Source organism: Ochotona princeps, chromosome 14 (assembly GCF_030435755.1).
Source record: "Ochotona princeps isolate mOchPri1 chromosome 14, mOchPri1.hap1, whole genome shotgun sequence".
Lineage (NCBI taxonomy): Eukaryota > Metazoa > Chordata > Mammalia > Lagomorpha > Ochotonidae > Ochotona > Ochotona princeps.
Window position 1 is genome coordinate 58,492,582 of NC_080845.1, and position 21,578 is coordinate 58,514,159.

The 21,578-nt window shown below is 45.9% G+C and overlaps 1 protein-coding gene across 5 annotated transcripts in view; it reads left to right on the forward strand.

Annotated features, from left to right (window-relative positions):
• ROR2 (receptor tyrosine kinase like orphan receptor 2) overlaps nucleotides 1-21,578 on the forward strand; it is a 193,631-nt gene that overhangs the window by 67,038 nt on the left and 105,015 nt on the right. Inside the window, exon 1 of one of the 5 annotated variants that reach the window (XM_058672687.1) lies at nucleotides 8,246-8,348. The exons of 3 other annotated variants lie outside the window; for them this stretch is intronic. The gene's annotated coding sequence lies outside the window, so the exon portion shown is untranslated. Of the gene's footprint in view, nucleotides 1-8,245; nucleotides 8,349-21,578 lie in introns of those variants that run through there. One more of the 5 variants, XM_058672686.1, reaches the window with a different exon arrangement.

Here is a 21,578-nt window from a genome sequence, read left to right on the forward strand (position 1 = left end):
GTGGAGATTTTACCTATTAAACCACAGTACCGGGCCCGGCGGCGTGGCCTAGCAGCTAAAGTCCTCACCTTGAACGCACCGGGATCCCATATGGGCGCTGGTTCTAATTCCGGCACTCCACTTCCCATTCAGTTCCCTGCTCGTGGCCTGGGAAAGCAGTCAAAGATGGCCCAGAGCTTTGGGACCCTGTGGGAGACCTGGAGGAGGTTCCTGGTTCCTGGCTTTGGATTGGCGTAGCATCGGCCCGTTGCGCTCACTTGGGGAGTGAATCTTTGGACGGAAGATCTTCCTCTCTGTCTCTCCTCCTGTCTGTATATCTGACTTTGTAATAAAAATAAATAAATATTAAAAAAAACCCAAACCACAGTACCTGCCCCAAGCAGTGGTTTATTTTAAACTACTACGTACTACATATCTGGGGGGTGGTCTCGTGTGGTTTTACACATATATACTTGTAACATTGTGCAGTATTCAAATCTGGGTGAACTTATCTATGCCATTCAATATTTATCATTTGGTTATGGTAAAAACAATCTAAACTCTTTATTCTACTTTTTTTTTTCTCAGAAAAAAATCTGCTGGCTTATTCTCTAAATGCTCATCATTTCCCCATGGCCAAAGCAGGGAGCCAGGAACTCAAACCATGTCTCCTGCTCAGTCCTTGAGCCATCACTGCTACCTCCAGGGTCGTTGTCTGGAAGCTGGGTTCAGGAGCCAAGTTGAATTTCAAACCCAGGCACTCTGATACGGGATGGTTGGCATGTTAATAAAAAAAATGAATTTAATGCACATGCTCCATTTAAGTGTTACTCCTTTTTTTTTTTTTTGCTAGAAATAAGAGGATCTCTCAGGTGCTGTAAGTCTTTCATGTGTTAGAAGAAACTGGAGTTAGTGGGCCCCACTGAAGTTGTAAACACTCTAGAAAGGTTGTTAAAGCTGGTGACTTAAGCAAATTATGAGATCCTCACCCTTGGAATCTGTCTTTGCTGGCCTGCTTTTGATGAGAAAATAATTGATTATCTTTGGGGCATAATAATACCCTGAGTTATTTATAGCCTTTCTTCCAGGGGAGTTCTGCAACAATTTACAAATGCTATCTAATTATAAGCCTGAAAGCCCTTCACCCAGGCGGCGGCTTGTATGGTTCCCCGTGCCCCCTGCTGTGTTATCAGTCGACACCTGCCTGCAGCCAGGTAGAACAGGAAGAACTGGTATTTAAAGGGATTGGATAATGTCCTCAGTGGTGCTTCCTCAGAATCCTCTGTTAGCAGTTGTCATCAGTCAACACTTAATAAGTTTGCTAAAAACCCGGTTCTGGGCCACATCCAGGTAGTGTGTTTTCGCTTTGTAGGAACATCTCCCCTTTTTCTCCCAACAACATTTATCTTTGACCTTGTTGCTCCTTTTGTTGTGACAGAGTTCTGTTCTGCCCTGGGTAGGTCGTTCTTATGTCTTTCTGACTCCTTCCTACCAAAGTTGGGCACGTGGCTTAGAGATGGGCCTGTGTCCCACGCTAGGTCCATAGGACATATACCAGAACTTCCTCATCTTCCTGGGAGTGTGTGGTGTTGTGTGAGGCTGGAAGCAGAGTGAATGGAGGCTGTGAAAAGAAAGCAAAATATATTTAGAAATGGTATAGAAAGGGGTATGTTTCCTGAGTCCTTGTAAGTTCCGCAGGCTCATGCTTGGTCGTTTGGCAGGGTATCATTCTTAGACAAATCTCGGGTTTTGGAGGGCCACCTTGTGGCTTGCACTACCTTCTGATAGATCTACAGCTCCGTAGAGGATCCCGGTTCCTTTTCTGTTGATTCTGCTTTGGCTTGGAGAGGTCTTAGGGTGTTCCATCTGCCGGGTATTTGAAAAGGCACAGCAGTGAGGGAAATGTGTGTGTCCTTTGTTCTGAGACCTGGCCTGGCTCTTTGAATATGAACTCTTGTGTCTTGCAGTTTAGGGATGTTCTTTGCATGCCTTTAAAAATAATAACCTTTGTGTCACATAATACAATGTAATTAATGAAGTAAAATAATAAATAATTAAAAAAAAATAATAACCTTTCATCTCATTTTTTTTCCCTGAAAGTATTTCCTCCTGTGATATTTCGGCTTTATGTTTCAGCTCTGAATTTGAATTTTTCTCGTAATGTTGGCACTGTGTTTTAACTTTCCAATGCTTCTTTTCTACTTATTCCTTTTACATTGTATTCTGATTTTTTTTTTTTTTAAGAGTGCAGTGCCTGTTTGAATGACTCCAAAGGTTTACTTTTCTGTGTTTTGGCTCCTGAATTATCTTTAATTTTTCTGGAATGATTTGTTGTCTTACCTGTCACCTTGTTTTCTTGTTAGGGACTTTGTGCAAGTGGCTGATGGCTCTTGGTTTGTCTTTTGTTGAGGTAACGGGTACAGCGTCAGAGGCCTGTGTGCATGATAAACTTCAGGTGCTGTGTTGCAAGCTGGCTGTGTGATGACCCAGGATAGGAAGAGAAATGGAATTAAGAATAAATTAATTTGGGTAAAAAAAATGAAATCCATGCATAGGTGTTTTAAAATAGGCACTTTTCAGGAACTTTCGAAAGTCCTCAAAGGGTGTTCCTGTCTGTGTAGTTTTGAAGGACCGCTCACATCCTGTTGCCCCGGTAAGGGCAGGTGGAGGCTAAGAAAGGCCCATGAGCCCAGCCTGCTCTTCTCATGTCCATCGACAGATCCATTGTTCACCCCGTGTTTCTGCTCCCATATTTCTCTTTGATGAACTTGGGGTTCCTGGGTTCCGGATGTTTTTGCAGCTACCCCTTGAACCCTCGCACTTCAACCATGTTTTGCTCTTGAGTTAAACCCTCCGTGATCCCGTGTGGTGGATTCCCTGGCTTGCTGTGCCTCCTGTCTCTTGACCTCTTTTCTTTGGTAGAACTCGCCTTCTCTGACCGCTCTTTTTTTCTTTGTGTGGTTGTGGGTTGGTTCCTCATTTTCTTTCATTCTTATCATTTTGTGGGGCTTTTAGAAATGAAAAAAAAGAAAAATATGTGGTTAAGTCAGCATTTTTTTTTTTTTACCAGTGGTTATAATAATTGAAGAAGTATTTCAATAGACATTTTCCTATTCTCTGCTGGCTTTTAAAAATAGAACTAAACTGTGAGTTCCTTTCGGGTTCTTACAGATTCTTTCTAAAGCATTTGCATTGCTCTAGCTCTGTCAGCTGACATCTCTGTGTCCATTCCCTGTTTGACATAAGATTATTGATGTATGAGATACTTGTCTGTTTAGAAAATAAACAAAAATGTGAAAGCACTTGCTAAGTATATTCAGATATGTAGTTTTTACCTAGGAGACATGGGTACAGAGACAAAGAGGGAACGCCTAACTCGGTGGCTAATTTGCTGAATGTTTGCAACAGCTGGGGCTGGGCCAGGCCAAAAGCAGAATGCAGGAGTGACAAGGACACAGCCATGGGAGCCATGACCTGTTGCCTCCCAGGCTGTGCATTAGCAGGAAGCTGGAATGGGAATTGGAGCTGAGCTCTGAGATGGGGGCCAGTGCCCCTGCGTGATGTCTTAACTGTTGTGCCAAACTCCCATCCCTCTTGGGTCCTTTTGTTCCCAACAATGTACATTGAAATTGAAGTTGAAGTCTGCTTGTTCATGTCTGTAATTGGTTGGAGTAACTATGTCTTTTTAAAAACTGGTCATGAAATGATACCTTTCGCTAGTAATCATTTTGTTCGACTTAGATCACATGGCTGTTCATGAATTCACCAGTCTTTTGGTGTCAGCTGACCTGTGTGAGACTCTTCTGAGAAGAAGGTTGTCTTCTCTCTCACACCTGATTACATGGCTTGCGGGGAGATGGGGCTTTGGTTTGTGTTGCTTTCAAAGTGAAAAGTAGAAGAAACTTCTGAAGCACACTGAGGTCAGAATGTTTCCCTCATCCTTTGCAGTTTTGTTTCTGCATTCTAAACTCACTTTTAAAAAAAGTGAGTCCTTTCAAAACCAACTTAGTTTCCCTAGGCAGAACTTTTTCCTTACTCACATTTGCTCATATGTCCCTCGGTATCTGCACAGGTCCTCCTTTTGATACCAGAATTTACAGATCCCCTAAATAGACCAGTATGCTTTTTGCATAGAATCCACATAAGGCTATTGTATACTTTAAATACTCTTTAGACTATATGTAATACCTATTGTGGTGTTAGTGTCGTAAACAGTTGTTATGCTGCACTATTTAAGTATTCAGGACAAGAAAAAAAATGTTACTTGCTCAGTACAGACAGAATTCCCCGCCACTCCCCCAATGTTTCCATTCTGTGGGTGATTGAACTTGTGGATGTGGAACTCCACCTGTATGTAAGTATTATTTAATTTCATGATTTATTATATTATGTGAAGTTGGGACAAACTAGCTTGAAACAGATATGAGGGACCATCCAAAGGCTCATGGAGGGGCTGGTGTTGTGGCCTAATGGATTAAGCCTCTATCTGCAGTGCTGACATCCCATATGGGCACCAGTTCAAGACCCGGCTGCTCCATTTCTGATTCAATCTCCTGCTAATGTGGCCTGGGAAGCAGTGAAAGATGGATCATGTGCTTGGGCACCTGTACCCACATGGGAGACCTAGAGGTTCCTGGCTTTGGCCTGGCCTCACCCCAGCTGTTGTAGTTGTTTGGAGAGTGACCCAGTTGATGGAAGACCTCTCTCTGTCTCTTTCTCTAATGTTGCCTTTCAAATAAATAGTATATCCCCCCCTTTTTAATATAAAGCTCATATAGGATAGGAATTAGGCTTAGTTTATGATGCCAATTAAGATTCCTTTGTCCATGGGGAGGGGTGGGGGCATTCCCAGAGCCTATGAAACTGTCACATAATGCATAATAATTAATAAAAAATAATTAAAAAAATATTTGTCCATACATATTACTAGTTAATAGACTATTTTTATTTTGAGGAATAAATTAAATGATCATATAATGATGAAAAAAAAAAAGATTCCTTTGTCCGACATTGGAATGTCTGATTTTGAGTCCCAGCTCCACTACCAGTGCCAGCTTCTTGCTAATGCAGACCTTGGGAGGCAGCAGTAATGGCTCAAGTCACTGGATTCCTGCCACCCACGTGGGAGGCGTGGATTGAATTCTGGACTTCTGGCTTTGGCCCAGTTACAGTTATATGGGGAGTGAACAAGCAGATGGGAATCCATTCTTAGAAATCCATAAAATAAATGTTGCATACATTTGTAAAATGGTTCATGGGCCTGGCGTGGTAGCCTAGTGGCTTGAACGTGCCCGGATTCCATATGGACACTGGTTCTAATTCTGGCTACCCAGCTTCACATCCAGCTCCCTGTTTGCGACCTGGGAAAGCAGTCGAGGACGGCTCAAATTCTTGGGACCCTGCACCCATGTGGGAGACCTGGAAGAGGTTGTGGGCTCCTGGCTTCGGATCAACTCAGTTCCAGCTGATGCAGTCACTTGGGGAGTTAATCAGTGGATGGAAGATCTTTCTCTCTGTCTCTCTTCCTCTCTGTATATCTGACTTTCCAATAAGAAAATTTAAAAAAAAAAAGGTTCATGAAATATGACCATTAGGAAAAGTCGTGAGTGGATTTCAGTGTTTTTGTTTTTTTCCATACCAAAGTACAATGATGCTTCAGTTCAAATTCCTCGGTATGTTTTTTGGTTGTTGTTAGTCTCCCAGTGTGGCTGAGCCCTGGGAAGCATGGACCTAACTTGGATGCACATTGTGTCTCACCAAGGCCGAAGACCCTCTTGGGACCTCAGGAGCTTGAGTGGACCTTGGTTAGGCTTGGCTTGACTGGAGCCTTCGTGCAACAAAGCAGAGTGGGAGGAAACGAGGGCTCTCTGGGAAGGGAGCCCTTGGCAGCCGCCCTCCAGGAGCTGTTCAGCCTTTCTCATGCCCTGACTTGATTTTCTCTGGGCAGAGACCGCGTGATGAAGCCACGTGTCTTATGTGGGATCAGGCACAGCCTGACTCCCCCCACAGTTCCAGCCAGGCCACCAGTCGTGGGCCCCTTTCCTGTGCTCACCAAGATGCTCTCCTTCTGAAATTTATCTCTGGGAGGAAGTGAGAGTTAATTTGTCAAAGGTAATTTACAGCTTGAAATGTTCAAGGGAGGAAAATGTTCCCCTGAAGGCATCCCTTTATGGAGAAGCTGGATGTAGAATGTGGCTTTTGGACTGAGACACGGCTGCTCTGGGGCTGGATAAATTACAGTGCTGTCAACCAGCCATATATATAGCTGAGTTGGGGATGGTATGTTACTGGGGGGGTGGGGCGTGTACCTCCTTGGATCCATGGGATTGCAACAGAGGAGGCCCTGTTGCATGTGGGGCACTCTTTGGTGGCTCTGAATGCTCTTGCCAGCAGGAGCTTCTAAGTGGTAGATAGGGGACAGTCACATAGAGACAGTAGTATGTGAGCTGGTGTGCAGTCGCACAAAGAAGCAAAAGTGATGTGGCTGTGGGGAAAGGGTCCAGCCTTTGTGCTATTTCACCCAGAAGCGTGAGCTGGGCCACAATGCTGGAAGACATTGTTGGAGACAGGCCTTAGCGCAAAACTGTCGCAACTGAAGGAAAATGTGATGATGACAGTGGTGGTGTTGGTGGTGGTGGTGGTGATGATAAAACTAACTAGTTGAGTCTCCATCAACTTTTAAGAACCCCAGAAAAAGTATATCAAAGTGTTCTTTCCCTGTCAAAAACGTGAATCATGCAAAAGTCAATGGGGACTCTTTGGCCTGTGGCCCTGCATGGGCTGAGTTTCTTAGTTTTATGCAGAACACGCCAAACTGCCTTCACTTTTTCTGTGTGTCAAGGGCCGACAGGGTCCCACTTGTCTCACAGAGTGCGCAGTTCCTTTGGCTGTAAGCCTCGCCTTTGTAATTTATGCCGAAGACCTGCCAGGCAGGGTTCTCCTGCTGCCTCATGCTGTATTTCTAGCTCAGCCTCTGGAGCTCTGTGTTTTAGCAGTCATTAGTGATGGCTGCAATATGGAAGACCAGGGTATCTCATAAAGTTCATGGACTTAGAAGGAAATTTGCTTTGGTACGAAAATTTTGGAAATCCCCTGTTCTGTGAACTTTATGAAGGCCCTGTCTATATAGCATAAGAAATACTTAAACATTGGACTTTAAACACACAATCCGCAGAGGCAGAGTTGGGAAATACAGAGGTAAAAGAAGAGTTAACTTCTTAGTGAGCTTTCAGAAATCTGTGCCGGCAAGATCAGAGCTGATTTTTGGCTGCATGAATACAGCCTGCTGCCTCGTCAAGGCCTCGCTGGACGGAGAGGACAAGTCACTGGAGAGTTGGGAAATCTTGGGGAATGTGGACTTTGGTCAGGAGGAATTGCAACTCATTTTGAATGATGTAGTTACTTCATAACTAAAATAACAAGTAGGTTGCAGGATAAACTGTGCCTTTATCTGAGGCCCACGGGTGGAAAAATATCTATTCTCCATGGACTGACTCAGTTCAGTGTTAGCAAAAGTGTGAAATCTCTTTTATACTGTTTCCTAGAAAGAAAAGCAAATGAGGGCATAACATTCTTTATAAAAAATATTTATTTGTTTGTAAGGTTAGGAGGAGGAGGGGAGGCAGAGGAGGAGGGAGAGATCTTCAGTCTGCTCATTCACTCCTCAAATAGCTGCCAACAGCCAAGTCTGAGTTAGAACAAAGCTGGGAGACCGAAACTCCATCCTGGTCACCCGTGTGGGTTGCAGGGGCCCAGGACTTTGGCCATCTTCTGCTGCCTTCTCAGGTGCATTTTCATGGAGCTGGATTGGAACTGCCAGAGCACCTAGAAAAGAGGTTTATTTTATTTGTGTTTCTGGAGGTTCAAGAGCTTGGTGGTGCTGGCATCTGCCTAGCTCTGGTGAGAGCCTCGTGATGCCACATGACGTCACAATGGCAAGAGTGAGTGCAAGAGATCTCGTGATGAAACGGAAAGTGGGAGACTCAGGGCAGGTGCCAGACTTTTTGAACAGGCAGCTTTCTCAGAACAAGAGCTAGAACTCCCAAGGCAATGTTAATCCATTTATGAAGGTGGTGCTGCCATGGCCTGTCACCTCTCAGTAGACCCTGCCACACTGGAGACCAAGGTTCCAGCACACGAGCTTTCAGTGGCTACACTCAAACATCCTAGCCACAGCATGTGAGCAGTAGGACTTTGGCATGAGGTCTCTTGCGTAGATGCCAGCGAGGACTGCAGCCAATCGGAAGACTCGGCGGCACTGAACGTCCAAGATGGCGCCCTACAGGGCTGTCGGCTGATACTTACTGTTGGCTTTAGCTGGTGGCGGTTGCCCCTCAGTCTCTGGCAGACTCCAAGAAGGCCTCCCCCGAGTGAGTGTTTCAAGGGTAGGGGGCAGAACCTGGGCAGTTCCAGGCTCCGTTCAGAACCAGCACTGGGTTGTGTCTTCTCTGTTCTGTGTTCTGCTTTCATGCAGGGTTGTGGGGAAACTGACCTCAGAGCTTGCCAAGGGAATGACAAGGACACTTTGTGGAAGTGTGTGTGAGATAGGAAATACCACTGCAGCCTTTTTTTGGAAAGTGATATCCAGTCACGAGGTTTTTAGAATCAAAAACAAATCCCATTGAAATCCTCATTCATGCATTTCACGTATTATAAGGCACATTATAAGGCACTTGTTTGTGGTTGAGCTATTTATTCACCCCTCCAGCTTTTATCCATTGTGTGTTCTGTGGTGCGTGACAGGCGACAGACGGTAGGGATGGAGAAGAGAAGAAAAAGCGAGGGATAGATGATAGTTTGGATAGAGGAAGACGAACACAGAATTATATGTGTGTGTGTATATATATGCATGTGTATGTATGTAGGTATATATATACACACGTATGAATGAGACAACTGGTCTGCACAGTGGAGAGACCAGTGTGTAAACAGAGGAGACATCCGGGAAAGCTGCATGTCGGACTGAAAGTGGCAGACCATCCCACCCTGTCCTTTTGCAGGTCTGGAGACGGTAGACACCTGTGGGCCTGCTTGAATAACCGAGGTTTCTTTGACTGCGAGAGCCTACCAGCCTGGCTGCTTGTGCCTCTCTCCTTGGGAGAGCTCTCTGATGGATACTGTTTTTAGTGTTGATCTTTAGTGGTTCTTTGCCATAGTGTTTGGACTTCATGTCAACTCTGCTAATGGCATTCCAGAAACTGAAGGCTGATCATGTCTGGACATTTCTTGACCTTGTAAGTGTCCCTAGAATAAATATTTTCCCCAGGTGTATAGAAATATTGTACACATTCGCACAGGCTCTCCTTTGTAGTTGGTGCCCTGACTGCAGTGTGGGGTGCTTGTAGGTCACGTGACACAATGCAGTTTTTGTTGAAATAGGAAGGTTCTTGCTTCTAATATCTGCACTTGTAGCATATGTATCTTTGATATATTAAAAGTTGTTTTTGATCCTGAGTTGCTCGCCTCACCATAAAAATGCATCATTGTTTTTCTAAAAGTGAGATGGGACTGAATGGCTGATGTTTATGATGATGTAGGGTGAGAGAGTTGATGAATGATATATCCTTCTGATAGGCTGTTGCTAAAGACGCAGTGCTACGGACACACTGAGTTACAAAGAAAGGAGCTTCATTTCGGCGGATGGTTCTGGAGCAAGATCAGGTGCAGTTCTGGTGGTGGCCTTCATGCTGGCAGAGTCCTGGGGTGGTGCAACCCAACGCATGGTGAGAGACAGCGAGCACACGCGTGTGTCCCCTCTGGTCCTGCTCCCTCTTGCTAGGAACCCACCAATATCAGGATGTGTGGGCTGCACTCAAGTAACCTTACTCAATCCTAATCACCTCCCAAAAGCTGGACCTTTAAACACAGCAGTTGGATGAAATTTACATCTTAATAGCTCATAGTGGTGGTTCAGTTTCAACATATGAGGCCTTGGGGGACACTCAGATCATATCCTGACCTTAACGGTGGATATAGCCTTTACTTTATGGAGGTACTCCATAAAAAAGTTAATATGCAAGACTAGACCTGGTTATCCACCTGTTGCTTTGGCCGCGGGTAGCCTGCGCACCCTCCCCTTCTGCTCTGTGCAAAATTCCTTGGTTTTAAAATGGAAGCATTAGAGCTTGGTGCGATGTATCAATAGTTGAATCTTCATTTTGCAGGTGCCGGGATTCCATATGGGCGCTGGTTCATGCCCCTGATGCTCTACTTCCTATCCAACTCTCCCTGCTTGTAGCTGGGCAGGGCAGTAGAGGATGGCCCAAAGCCTTGGGACCCTCTTGGGATACCCAGAGGAAGCTCCTGGCTTTGGATTGACTCAGCTCTGGCCATTGTGGCCATCTGGAGAGTGAACCAGCAGATAGGAGATTGCTCTTTGTCTCTTTCTCTCTCTCCTTTTTTTCTGTAAATCTGATTTGCTTTTCCAATAAAAAGAAACAAATCCTTAAAAAAAAAAACAAAAAAAAAACAAAAGGGAAGCTTTATGCAGGTTATGATGTTGTGTTGTTTGAGCAGTTGGGCTCAGTCATTGTTTTCACATTTAAGGACTAAATTTATGTGAATCATAACACAGATGGGGGTTGGCAAACCTTTTGCCTAAAGGACAAGGTAGTACTTTTGACTTGGTGGGTCCTGTTTTCTCTTACTACCATTGACCTCTGTCCTGCATAAAAGCACTCACGGATAATGCATCAAAAATAAGATGCACGGGCCCGGTGGCGTGGCCTAGCGGCTAAAGTCCTCGCCTTGAATGTGCCAGGATCCCATACGGGCGCCGGTTCTAATCCCAGCAGCTCCACTTCCCATTCAGCTCCCTGTTTGTGGCCTGGGAAGGCAGTCAAGGATGGCCCAAAGCTTCGGGACCCTGCACCTGTGTGGGAGACCCGGAAGAGGTTCCTGGCTCCTGGCTCCGAATGGGCACAGCACCGGCCGTTGTGGTCACTTGGGGAGTGAATCATGGAACAGAAGATCTTCCTCTCTATATCTCCTCCTCTCTGTATATCAGACTTTGTAATGAAAACAAATAAATCTTTAAAAAAAAATAAGACGCACAAAAACTTTGTTGTAGACATACTACTTCTAGCTACATCATCTTTTCAGTGTTGTTTCCAACCATTGAAAGTTGCAAAAACCATTTCTAGCTCTCAGAACGAAGGGTTACATTTGCCTCTGGGCTGTGGGTTGCCCACTGTTTCTCAGTATCTCAAGAAATGGACTCAAATGAACAGGGTACTTGACTCAGGCAACTGCTATGAATGTTTAGTTCTTTTTCTTCTTGAAAAGTTCCTAATATCTATTATATGTACATATGTAGGTTTTTAAAGATTTTCTTACATTTATTGGAAAGGAATATTTTCAAAGAGAAGGAGAGACAGAAAGAAAGATCTTCTGTCTTCTGGTTTACTTCCAAAGTGGCTGCAAAGGCTGGAGCTGAGCTGATCTGAAGCCAGGAGCTAGGCAGTTCCTTCAGGTCTCCCATGCAGGTGCAGGGTTCCTAGGCTTTGATCATCCTCCACCATTTTGCCAGGCCACAGACAGGGAGCTGGATGGGACATGGAGCAACTTGGAACTGGTTCCAAGAGCAACCAGTGCCCATATGGGATCCCAGTGCATCAAGGCAAGGATTTAGCCACTGACCTTTCCTGCCAGGCCCCATATTGATTTTTTTTTAAATAAAAATTATTTGTGAGACAAACAGAGACAGATGGACAGACAACTCCTACCTCTTGGGTTACTACCCACGTGTCCACAGTGGCCTGGACTGGGCTGGGATTGGAGCCAGAAGCCAAAGAACTCCATTCCAGTTTCTTTTGTGAGTAGCAGTAGGCCAAATACTTGAACCCCACTACTGCCCATTGTCCCCCAGAGTTCAGCAGGCAGCTGGAGACAGCAGCCGGAGACCGAATTGAACCCAGACATCCTAGGGTGGGGCACAGTCCTCTTAACTGTGAGTCTAAACATCTGCTCCCAGAAGTTGATTGTTTTGTGTACAGTTCCATGAATTGAACACAAATGTAGCTAAATGTGAGCTGCTACCACCAAAATCAGGATGCAGAACCCTTCTCATGTCCTTCCAAATTTCCTTCCCCTTCCCCTTTATGGTCATCCGTCCCCTGCTGTGAGCCTTGGGAACTACGGGTCTGGATCCACCACCCAGAACTTTATCTTTTAAGAATGTCACAGAGGGGAATCGTATAGTATTTCATTTTTTGAGCTTGTTTACTTTTTTCATTCAATACGCTGCCTCCGTCATGCACTCAAGTCACTACGGGTGTCAATAATTTGTTCCCTTTTGTTACTGGTAGGTATTCAATTGTATGAATGAAGCACAGTTTTGGTATTCATTCATCCAGTTTAAGGGCAATTATACATGAGCTGCTTTAAAATGCATGTAGCGTTATATGAGCAGGGAAGTCCTTGGACTAGAACTGCTGGGTGACCTAAGTGCATGTTTAACTTGTAAGAAACGGCCCAGCTTCCAGGAGGTGTGCCTGACAGTGGTGATTGAGAGTTCCAGGTCTCTGTTTTTGTTCTTTCATTCCTGATGAGTCAAGTTCCCTTTCTATTAACTCCCTTTTGTATGGAACACTTCCTTCGCAAGACTTTTACTGCCAGTCCGCCAGCAGTGATCTCTATTAGCTTTCCTTCGTTTGGGAGTGATGTCACCCTCTTCATTTAACGATGTTTTCCTTGGGTCTAGAGTTCTGGGTGGATAGTCTGTTTCTTTGAGCATTTTAAGTATTCTGTTCCACATCCTTCTGGCTTCCATTATTTTTAATGGGGAATATGCAGTCATTAAAATAGTTTTACCTCCCAAAATAATTTGTTGCTTTCCTGATGCTTTTCAGGACTTTTTCTTTGCTTTCGATTTGCTTATTTTGGATTTAAGTATAAATTTCTTTGGGCTTAACTTTTTGGAGTTTTATGGAGTTTATTTTGTATGGCTATCTAAATCTGTGTTTGGCATGCAGCAGAATTCTTTTTTTTCAGATTTATTTTCTTTTTATTGGAAAATCAGATATACAGAGAGGAGGAGAGACAGAGAGGAGGATCTTCCATCCACTGATTCACTCCTCAAGCGGCTGCAATGGAAAGGAGCCGAGCCGACTTGAAGCAAGTAGTCCAGAGCTTCCTCCAGGTCTCCCACGTGGGTGCAGGGTGCCAAGGCTTTGGGCGTCCTCGACTGCTTTCCCAGGCCACAAGCAGGGAGCTGGATGAGAAGTGGGCTACTGGGCATGAAGCAGCACCCATATGGGATCCTGGTGCAGGATCTTTGTTTACGGATTCTTTCCCCAAATGTACACAACAGGCATAGCCACCCCGAAACCAGGAGCCTGGAACTTCACCCAAGTCTCCCAAGCAGGTGAGAGGGACTCAAAACTCTGGACCATTTTGCATTGCCTTTCTAGGCACATTGGCAGGAAGCTAGATCAGAAATGGAGAAGCCGGAAGTTGAGCTAGTATTTTGATATGGGCACTGGTGTGGTGGTTTAACTCCCTGTGCCACAATGCTGGGTCCGGTTCTTGGTCTTTGGTTGAAGTTTGATTCTCTAATTTTTACTGAGACTTACTTCAGTGTCATCCCTTTATTACCCTGGTTTTGTCTGCTGAGGCTTTTTTTCCGGGTATTGTATGTTTTCATTTTGAAATGTCCATTTTATCTTTTGCTGAGCCAGGACAACTTTGTGTTTTCATAGTGCTGTCCCTTCATCATTGCAGCATTTTTATATCACTTGCATGGCGGGCTTTGTCCTTTAATTGCAACCTCAGTGACCTCTTACAGTCTCTCAGGTTTCCCTGGTTCCTACCCTGTTGATTGGTTGTGGATTGTGTTGCAGAGTGAGCTCTGCATTTGAGTTGTGAGCCTCTCCCTCTTCCTTCACCCCGTGGAGAAATGCTGTTGTTCAGCAGGCAGGTCCTGTGTTCCCGTCAAGCCACAAGTTCTAAGCAGGCTCTGCTTGGGGCTTGCAGGTCAGTCCTGCTTGTGAAGCCCTTGTGGTGTGATTGGAATCGGCCCCATATGTGTGCCACACTGTGGCCAGCCTGGGACCTGGCTGGCATTCTGTTTTGCTGCCTTATTCTCTACATCTGTTTTGAGGTAGATCCACACTTGCGTTGTTCATGGGTGGTCTTAGGAGATGAGAAACAACTCCAAGGGGCCACTTCTCCGAGTTTTTCCCCTCCACACTATCTCCGTAGCACTTTTGTGTTCTCTGGGCCTTTTGTTTCAGGCCTCTAGCCCTAAAACTAGAGGTTTAGTTCCCCTAGTCTGCCAGTATTTACCTTTTAAAAAAATATGTATTTGAAAGACAAGTTCCAGACAGAGGAGGGCAGAAAGATTCTTCCATCCTCGGATTCGATGATCAGGCCTGGACCAGGCCCAAGCCAGGAGCTCCACTGAGCTCTCCCAAGCGGGTGCAGGGGCCCAGTTCTTGGACCACCTTCACTTGCTTTCCTAGGCACAGTAGCAGGGAGCTGGCTTGGAAGTGCAGCACTTATGCTCATGCCCAGGTACCAGTGGGACAGATCCTACTGGAAGATGCTGTGGAGTTTGACCCTGACCCCGGCAGGCATCTGTTGCCACCTTCACCAGTGCTTCCTTAGCACTGCCAGGGGGCTGGGGTGCAAGAGGGTGAGGAAGGAAAGACATGTGCCCGGGCTGCTTCCCTGGGGTTGAACCCTCATCTCACACTGCTTTAGCAGAGCCAGAAGGCTTCATTCCTGGAAACCCTCTTCTGCACTGAGCCCTCCTGTGGGTCTTGGGTGGTATTCGCTTCTGGTGTGGGGACCCCGGGACCTCTCGCGTGGCTGCTCCTTTATTCACCCCGGGCTGCACACCTGCCTTTAGGGGACAGAAGGGCAGAGTGTGCCTGTCCCGGGGTGTCCACAGCCGGCAGCCTGGCAGAGTGTTGTTCAGAGATAGTAGTTGGAACCTCGTGTTTCTCATTTTGCCTCAAAGCACAATGGCATCCACTCCAGTTTGAGGGAAATTTGCGCAGTTCAAATTGTATCAAGATCTTATCTGGTTTATTTTTCCTGTGAGCCAAGAAATGTGCACACAGTGGTGTATGAGTTTCCCTTGTTCGTTCAGTCCTGTAGGACTTTCATGAATGATGGAACAAGTCTCTATCTGGGTACATTCCAGTAGCCTCACACAGCGAATGGCCGCTTGAAATGTGGCTTCGGATCGGCTCAGCTCCAGCCAGTGTGGCCACTTGGGGAGTAAACCAGCAGACAGATGGTTTTTTTTTCTGTCTCTCCTTCTTTCTGTAAATCTGCCTTTCCACTAAAAATAAACAGATCTTAAGAACACATGGCCACTAGGCCACTATGACCGAGTGATCCTGTCACAAGCTGAATGTGTCCAAGTTGAAGCCTTGGGAGTGAATCTCCAAAGCAAAAGTGTTGACTGAAGGGACCTTGAAGAGCCGATCAGCTTCCTTCTGCCTTATTATCTATGTATTTGAAAGGCAGAGTTAGAGAGGCAGGGAGTGCGAGATATATGTGTGTGTGTGTGTGTGTGTATATATATATATATATGGAGAGAGAGAGAGAGAGAGAGAGAGAGAGAGAGAGAAAGAGAGAGAGAGAGAGCGCGAGCCTATTTGCTGGCTCATTCCCCAAATGACCACAAATGGCTAAGGTTGGGCCAGCCATAGCCAAGAATCAGGAGCTTCCTCCAGGTCTCCCATGTGGGTGGTAATATCCCAAGCATTTGGAACATACTGTGCTCTTGTGTTGCTTTCCCAGGTGCATTAACAGGGAGCTAGATTGGAAGTGGAACAGCCAGGACTTGAACTGGGACCCATATGGGATGCTGGTGTTGCTTAAGCTGCTGCACCACAACACTCACTCTGATAATTAGCTCTTGATGGTTCTGTTGAGTGGGCTCGTGTTGTTGCCCAAGGAGTGAGAGCCTGAGAATGAGTTTAGCTGGCATCCCATTCAGTCTGTCTCCTTCCTTCATGCTTTCTTGTTTTTCCACCTCCTGCCATGGCATGAAGAACCCAGAAGATCCTTGGCAGATGTGGGCTTTGGACTCTTCAGCCTTCAGTCTTGTAAGAAATCAGTCTTTACTGTTCATCGTTTGCCTGGTCTCACAGCACACACCGACACCCTTTTTAAAGGAAAGTTAAGTGAGCGCTGCTCTAATTGTGATCCCCATCAGTGTTAGCAGCCGGGAGAGGCTGTGCTGCTGTGTAGAGCTGCTGGCTCACACGTGTGCACAGTTGGCACATGTGGCTTTGGCATGAGCAGCTCCGACTCTTCCTTTGCCGAAGGCTGGTAGAGGCAGCACTGCTGTGCGCTACAGCTGCCTGGAGTGTTTGGATTTAGATAACTCAGGAAGTGGCCACATCTTTAGCATGGATTGCGAAATGTGGGTAATTTCCTCTGATACAGACCTGTCCTCTGGAGCAGTTTGGAGAAAGCGTCTTTTGTTTTCAGAGTTTCTGGAGGTGGGACCCTGCTGAACATCATGGGCAACTGTGATCAAAGTCAGTCCCTTCTTTCACAAGTTGATAGGGGCGGATGGATGTGTTTCTTAACATTTATTTATTTTAAAAGTTTTTTTTAATTTAAAAGATTTGTGTTTTTTATTTTACTTTGTTGTTATTTTAAGATTTTTTTTTATTGGAAAGTCAGAGATACATACAGAGAGGAGGAGAGACAGAGAAGAAGATCTTCCGTCTGATAATTCACTCTCCAAGTGGCCACAACAGCTGGTGCTGAGCTGATCTGAAGCCAGAAGCCAGGAGCAACTTCTGGGTCTCCCACATGGGTGCAAGGTCCCAAGGCTTTGGGCCATCCTCGACTGCTTTCCCAGGTCACAAGCAGGGAGCTGGATGGGAAGTGGAGCAGCTGAGACACGAACCAGTGACCATATGGAATCCAGGCGCGTTCAAGGCAAGGACTTTAGCCTCTAGGGTACTGTGCCGGACCCTTTATTTAATTTTTTTATCTGAAAGATTTAAACACAAGGAGAGAGCTCTCCCATCCATTAGTTCACTGCCCAAATGGCTGCAACAGCTGGATCTGATCCAATCTAAAACCAGGAGCCTGGAACTTCTTCCAAGTCTCCCACGCAGGTGCAGGGGCCCAAGGCCTTGAACCATCCTCTGCTGTTTTTCCAGGCCATAAGTGGGAAGCTGGATTTGAAATGTTGCAGTTGGAATTTGAACCAGAACCCATTTGGAATGTCAGCACCACAGGTAGAGGATTCGTTTACTAAGCCACCCTGTCATCCCCAAGATTGATTTATTTGCTGTTTTAAAAGGTAGAATGCCAGAGAGGGAGGAAGAGAGAGAGAGAGAGAGAGAGAGAGAGAGAGAGAGAGAGAGAGAGAGAGAAACGCACCAGAGCCAGATGAAAAGATCACTTCTCAAGTAGTACAATTGTCAGGGCTGGGCTAGGCTAAAGTCAGGGGTCAGGAACTCTAGCTCTCCCATGTGGCTTGTAGGGACCTAAGTACTTACGACACCTTCTGCTGCTTTCCCAGGAGCATTAGTGGGGTGTTGGATCTAGTTACAGACTGGAAGTGACCCTCTAATATGTGATGCTGGTATTACTAGCCCTAAAAAAAGAAAACAGTGTTTTCTCACAGCTCCCTTCCATTATCCAGGCTTGCAATCAAATGACAGATTAGAATTTTAGCCCACAATATTGTAATTCCTCATTGGAAATAAACTTATGATATGAGCTTTTCTTTTCTTTCTGTCTGTCTGTCTTTCTGTCAAGTCAGGTTTACAGAGACAAGGAGAGACAGAGAGCAAGATCTTCCATCCACGTCACTGCAATGGCCAGACCTAAGATGATCCGAAGACTTGAGTTTCTTCCAGGTCTACCTTGTGGGTGCAGGGTCTCAAAGCCTTGATCCACCTCTCACTGCTTTTCCAGGCCACACGCAGGGAGTCAAATGAGCAGTGGAGGAGCTAGGACACAAACTGGAGCCCATGTGGGATCCCAGGGTGTACAAGGCAAGGATTTTAGCCACTGAGCCCTCAAGGGAGGCCTGAGCCTGTATTTTGGAAGTGAGATTTGATCATGCCCTTCTGTCATGTTTTTAGGAATGATGGAGGGGTTAATCTACACAAAGATTACTTCTTTTTTGCATAGAGCAGGTATTTATCTTACTGCATTTGGTTATGTGGAATGGGTGTGGGTTCCTAAGATTTTTATTCATTTATTTGAAAGGCAGTATTATAGGGAAACAGGGAAATAGTGAGGGATGTTGTGGGGAGAGGGAGTGAGAGAGAAACCCGAGCATTGAGATCTCCCATCTTCTGATTGACTCCTTGGATGGACACAGTGACTGAGTTGGGCGAAGCTGACACTGGGAGCCTGGAACTCCATCCAGCTCTCCAGTGTGGGTGCAGGGGTCAGGGTACTTGGGCTGTTTTCCACTGACCTTCGACACACATTAGCAAGGAGCTGGACCAGAAAATAAGCAGACGGGACTTGAACCAGCTTCCATACAGGATGCCACAACGCTGCCCCTCCTACCCATGGTATGATTTTAAAAATGAAATACCTCTTCTTCCCTTCTCCAGTTTGCCTTCCTTTTTTTTTAAAGCTTTATTGATTTTTATTTTAAGGGAAGATTTACAGAAAGGAGAACAGAGTGAAAGATCTTCCCAAATGGCTGCAGCAGCATGAAGCCAGGAGCCAGGAGTCAGGAGGTTCTTCCAGGTCTCCCATGGGGGTACAGGGGTCCAAGGACTTTAGTCATTCTCCACTGTCTTGCCAGATGATAAACAGCATGCTGGATTGGAAGTGAAGGAACTGGGAGATGAACCAGTGCCCACACAAAAGGCTGGTACCTCAGGCAGAGGCTTAGCGTACCACATCACAGCATCAGTCCCTCACAACGATTATTCTCGCTCTGTCAGAGGGAAAGGGGAGCTTATACAGTTCTTCACCACCTGTTGAGCTCCTGGAGGTTGCACACATGAAAATATGTGTGCCTGCTAAGACTGTGACTCCTAGGAACCTCTCATTCTCACGACAGTCTGTAGTCAAGCTCCAGAAATTTACCCAAGGTGTTATTTAAATGTTTCTGCTAATTTATGGCTGTTCAAGGTGAGCAGGTGTCAGCTGTGACTTTTGGTATTCTCCTGACTCTCCAGCTTCAGGAACAGTGACATGGCCTTGTCACCCCAGTTCTCTGATGGATCCAGTGGGAAGGCCTGGGATTCCAGCTTGAGATCCTGTCTTACCAGTGCTCTGCTATGCTGAGATTCCACTCAGCTCTCCACTGAACCTCAAGAGCAGGGGAAAGCAGGTGGGGAGGAAAACAGATCCAGAACGCGAAGTCCTGGCTATGGCTATGAAGGTGCAGAAGGTAGGGAATGAGCAGGGAGGGGGCACAGCTTCAGCAGATGAACAGGAGCCTGGCAGAGCGAAGAGCGACTGGAGAGACGTACGTCACTATGGCCAAATTCAAGCACGACCATCACCCAACATGCAAAGTGAGAGAGCAGAGGAGGCCAGAAGGGCTAGTGGCTTGTCTTCTTCTGGCACTTTCTTTAGGAATATCTAACTTATAATTTCCAGTTTTAAAGGAATCAAGCAAAAGTCGTCATCCAGGACTTCTGGCTGCAGCTCCAACATGTAAAAAGAACTTAGAGTTGTTATGTCCATCCTAACAACAACAACAACAAGAACAAACTTAAAAAAAAAAAGTCAACGACTATTCCTGGACCCGTCAGTTTGCCTTCTAAGCATTGCATGCACCCGGTTTATTATATTTAATCAACACATAATAATTGTGTGCATTGTTGTGGTGCACCGGGATGTTTTGATCTAGGTATAAGTTATTGCAGGATTATATCAAACTAATTACTCTGCCTGTCACTGTAGCAATGTATTTTTTGTGATGAGAATATTAAGTCTATTTTAGCAATTTTGAAATTTTTTTCCTAAGGATTTATTCATTTACTTGAAAGGCAGAGTTAGAGAGAGAGAGAGAGAGAGAGAGAGAGAGAGAGAGAGAGAGAGAGAGAGAGAAACGAGAGCTCTTCCTTCTGCTGGTTTAATCCCCAAATGATTGCAGTGGGTGCAGCTGGACCAGTCCAAAACCATAAGCCTAGAGCTTCTTTTGGGTCTTCCATGTGGTGCAGGTGTCAGAGGACTTGAGGACATTCTCTGCTACTTTCCCAGACACATTAAGCAGGAAACTGGATTAGAATTTCGAGCAGCCAGGACTTGAACCAGCAGCCATGTGAGATATCAGTGCATGATGGTCTTTTTATTTTTTTATAAAGCCTTATTTATCTTTATTGGAAAGGCAGAGAGAAGGAGAGACAGAAAGATCTTCCATGTGCTGGCTCACTCACCAAGTAGCTGCAACACCCAGAGCTGAGCTGATCCGAAGCCAGGACCCAGGAGCTTTCTCCAATGAGGGTGCAGGGTCCCAAGGCTTTGGTTAGTCCTTGACTGCTTTCCCAGGCCACAAGCAGGGAGCTGGATGGGAAGTGGAGCAGCCGGGAAAATGAACTGGGGCTGGTATGGGATCCCAGCACATGTGAGGCCAGGGTTTAGCCCCTAGGTTATATTGCATTGACCCTGTAATGGTCTTACCTGCTACTCTCCAGTGCTAGTCCGGTTTTGAAAGTTATAGAGTGTGATTACTAAGTGCAGCCAGCCTGCAGGCTGCTAAGACACATCCCTCCTGTCTGTCTACGACTTTGTACCAATATCTGGCTTCCGTGCTTTCCCAGGCCTTCGAGCCACCTGCTTTCTGCTGTCTGCTTCTGAGAGGTCTCCATCAGGGTGCTCTGATAGTCCTCAGTTCTAAAAAGAAGCAGAGTTAAAGTTATTAAACCTCATTGTTTTGACTTGAAAAGAAAACACAGTTGAGCCACTTGACTCCTTGAGTCTCTGATCTGGGGAATGTTTTCTTAAAGATGGCCGAGTGGTTGGGGCAGTGTCACCTGCCGGTTGGAAGTGTGTACAGCATCCCTTGATAGCCTTAAGCCAGGGGATACCTTCTTGTGGGTTCTTCCATTGTTGTCCGGTGAAAGAACTTGTGGAGATCCCTTAAGCCCTTTATTGCTGTGTAGAATTACCACACTTGAAAAACGTACTGAAACAGAGGTTTAGCCTTGGCTTTCGCAGGAGGATTTTGCAGATTATAGAGAAGGGACCCTGTTGAGGACTTTGGTGCTGAAGAGAGCATTCTGCAGCCACAAAGTTCCTGGCCAGGAGGGAAGTGTGGGCACCTAGGCTTTCCATGAGAAGCGGCTCTTGGGTGACATTGATATAATAAGGCTTTATCTTGCGAGCAGGCAGATGGAAGGTGTAACGGGGCGTGGAACAGCAGCATCAATGAAACACATGGTGCGTTCAGATTGATGGGTGGTTTTCTGTTTTATCTGTGCTCTGCTGCGAACATGAGCCATTTTTCAAGTGGATTGTCTACGAGCATTCCATCCTCACTGAATCCTCCTCTGGGGCTTGCGGATGTGGCAAGCAGGAGATCTTGGGATTAGGTCTGGAAGGACAAACTGTGTGAGGGTATTCTCACTGGCAATGTGACCAGCTCATTTGCAGGTGTCTGCATTCTAGGAATTTTCGTAGTCCAGGCTTCCTGCCCTCTGTGA